Source organism: Condylura cristata, unplaced genomic scaffold, assembly GCF_000260355.1.
Source record: "Condylura cristata isolate star-nosed mole 26May11 unplaced genomic scaffold, ConCri1.0 scaffold00017, whole genome shotgun sequence".
Classification (NCBI taxonomy): domain Eukaryota; kingdom Metazoa; phylum Chordata; class Mammalia; order Eulipotyphla; family Talpidae; genus Condylura; species Condylura cristata.
The window spans coordinates 32,168,780-32,172,413 of NW_004567118.1; positions in this window are offsets into that span (position 1 = coordinate 32,168,780).

The window sequence follows — 3,634 nt, forward strand, 5'->3', positions numbered from 1 at the left end:
AAAAAAAAACTCAGTATTTCAACAATAAAAATTAACACTTAATAAATGGGCAGCAGATATGAACAGATGATTCACCAAAGATATACAGAAGGCAGGAAGACATTAAAAAATGTTCATTGAGAGCTATGGATTAAAACCAGAATGAAATATCATCTCTTACCTTTGAGTGGTACATATTAAAAAGATCCCCAATCACATGTGGAGAAAAGGAAACCTATTTTACATTGTTGGTGGGGATGTAAATTGGTGTAACCATTATGGAAAGCATTATGAAAACCTGGATTTATCATTAAAAAAAAAAAACAACAAAAAATGGAAATACCATACAACCCATCAATTCCACTCTTGAGCATCTATCTGAAGAATATGAAACCATCAACAAAACCCCCATATGTTCCATAATTTTCATTGCAGCATGATTTATAACAGGTAGGACATAGAAGCAGCTTAAATGTTGACCAATCAATGATTGAGTCAAGAAGATGTGGTATATCCTCAGCATGGGGTATTATATAGCCATAAGAAAGGATGAAATTTTCAACAAAATGAAAGGAATTTGCGAGAATTATGTGCAGTAAAATCAGATTGATAAAAAAAAGAAAATGACCTAACATTTACATAGCAGGCAATTTGATGAAAAAAAAAAAATTACCTAACAGGCAACTGGATGATGTAAAAACACTTTCAAAAACCAGTGGACAGCAAGAAAAATTCTGATGGCTCTTAGGTTAAGAGGGATGGGGCAGAGAAAGGGACAAGGGGATACACAGATGGTAGTAGAGAAAAACACAGGAAAATATTACCAAGATCGTTTGGAGGGAAAAATTCAAGTCTTACAGATGTAGCAGAAGATATTGTTTGTAGTAGGCTTACTTTTTTTAAAATCAGAAATCTATTTTTGGGATGAGATCAGAAATGCTGATCATACAGAGGTGTGTAGGTATATGAAGCTTTTGCTCATTTGATAAACAGCAACAAAACTCTCTCTGAAACCATGATGAATACAAGTCTTTTGAAATATATTGTTGTTCAAGGTCTTTGTCAAATTAACTAGAGATGCTTACTCTTGTAAAGTTTATTTCTTAGTGTGGTGTTCAAGGTTCTCTGATCTTTGGGCTCAGTATTCCTCTCCTTTTTTTGACCTAATGATCATCAAAGAAATCATCTCAGGGGCTCATGGTTTTAGGTCTTTACTGCTAAATTCCCTTCGATCTGTGCCTTCACCTCTTCCCTTTATTTATTTCAGCCATCAAAAGATTCCCAAAGCCTCTCAAAAGGTCACACGAGATGGCAACAACAAAACTAGAATTGCTATCCCTGATCTGCATTAAGTACTGAGTGAAGCGCAGCTACTGTTACTTAGTAACAGTATTAGTATTAGTAATGGCTAATATCTGTTAAGCATTTACTGTTTGCAAGGACTGCTCATTCTTTAATACTTTAGGACAACTCATTAAATGCTGTTATCGCCCCTTTGCTGAAGAGGAAAATGTAGGTCTAGAGAGGATAAAGAACTTGCCTGCTATCAAAAGGATAGCAATCCAGTCCAGCGCCCCAAGAACTGGAGCTTGGGGTCACCGCACCATTCTGCCCCCTCTGCGGGGGTCTCAGGTTCCTGACACATGCTTTTCCCTCCCAGAGCTCGGACCGTGCTGGCCCCCAGCTTACTGATGACCTGCTGCTCTTCGCGCCCCAGGGCTGTCAGCGGGATGTCCCACTGGCTTCCTGGCAATGCTCAAGCACCGCTGGCTTGCCTCAGACACTCAGCACCACCATGCAACATGCCAAGGACTCAGTTTTGAGGCCAGTGGCTTTTAAATCACACACGCCAGGCTGCCACAAGCATCTTACAATCTAAAAACATGACCTCCGCGTGTGGGGCTGGGGGTGGGCCACCGGACCTCGACAACTTTTCGGACCAAGCTCGGTCAGAGGATGGTGGGGCAGGAAACCAGATAGTCTCGCCCCTTGGGCCAGCCCTGTGCGGCATACCTGGCTGTGAGAGAGTGTAAATGTTGGCGTGTTAAAGTTATGGATCCCGACACTGGGCGCAAGCGTCTTTTCCTGGCTGTCAGGAGAAGGGCTGACGCCATGGCGTCCACGCTCCATCGGGCGAGCAGGATGCCTGTGCGCCTGCGCGGTGGGCGGTGGGATTGCAGGCGCGCATGCGTAGAACGTGACTTCCCGCCTTTTTTCCGCAGCGGGAAGGTCGGTGATATCTGACTGGACTGTCCTCGCGACGGTTGAAGATTGAGGGAAGCCAGGAAAGCTAAGAGCTAGAGTTGCGTGTCATGTGGACAGGAGGGCCAAGAAGGGGAGGGTTGTGTGTTGCTCCTGGTTATCAAACTGCCCAAGCTCTGCGTCAGTAGACATCTTGGGAAAGAACGGGGCCCGTGACTGGAGGGCCCCGCCCCCAAGAGGCCCTGACTTAGGCCTCGTGGCCTTCATCTGAGGCAGTGTTCTTTGGGGGGCGGAGGTTTTGTGTGTGAGTGAGTGCATGTGTTTGCTTGCAATGGGGGGAAAACGGTTTGCACCTCTATGCCACCCATTGCATTAACGCCTTACGGGTCCAATTGGAAACGCGGTGGGGCAACTCAGCATCGCTACCCCCAGGCCGGGTGATCAGGCAACTCACTGTACTTTTACTTGGTTTACATGATACTTAGAATCGTAGTTACCCTTGCTCCGGCATTTCTGGGCTAAGTAAAAGGGTTTTGGTTTTGAGAATGACATCAAGAATATTTTCTAAAGGGCCTATTGTATCCGACTTCATACCCCACATAGCGAAACAAAGGGGCAGTTCCCCAAGTTTTATTTCTGCAAGTGATTTTTTTTTTTTGGAAATTGATTCTTCCTTCAGTCGGATTTATATTACTAGTTGTGCTCATTAGAAGGTGAGTTTGGGAGCACAAATGATCTAATTTAGGTATCGCAGTGTAGCTTGGTTTTTCATGCAGTAGATTAAGTGTGTGTTGAAATAAATTGGAGTGGAACTCTGCTACAAGGTTAAATTTAGAAAAAGTCACAACAGAAATGCTATAAAAGAAAGAAAAGTCTTGTGTCGATAATGGCAGTTACAGAAATGGCCTGGAAATTTATGACAGTCATTCTTGACACTAAGTGAGGTCTTTGTCTTCGGCATTACATAATGCAGGGCCAGGGCTTAGTACTGAGGCACAGCATGTTCTCACATAGCTAGTTCAGTTGTGTGTATTTCTTTCTTGGCTTTTTAAGAATGGAAGTTTACCAGTGTTGTTGTAGTCTGTTTCCCTCTTTATAGATTAGTTTGGAATTAGTCACACTGAGGTTTCTTGACTCTGAAATAAATTACATAGACTTTGTGGAAATCTGTATTAAGGAAGCAGGCTTATAACACCTTAGTCCTAACTTATTTTGAACAGAATTGGAAAAAATGATTATCTTTAATTCTTACTCAGTAAGCAAGTTACTCATTCCTCCATAACATTATCCTCCATTAATATCAGGTGTTAAACCCTATTTTAAACTAAGATTTCAGACATTTGCTAGACTGAGAAATTGATTTTGTTGTTGAGTTACAAATTTCTTTTATGGTTTAGTGAAACAATTTCACGTGGTAAATTTGAAGTGCTGAAGAAAAAGTGATAAACTTTGA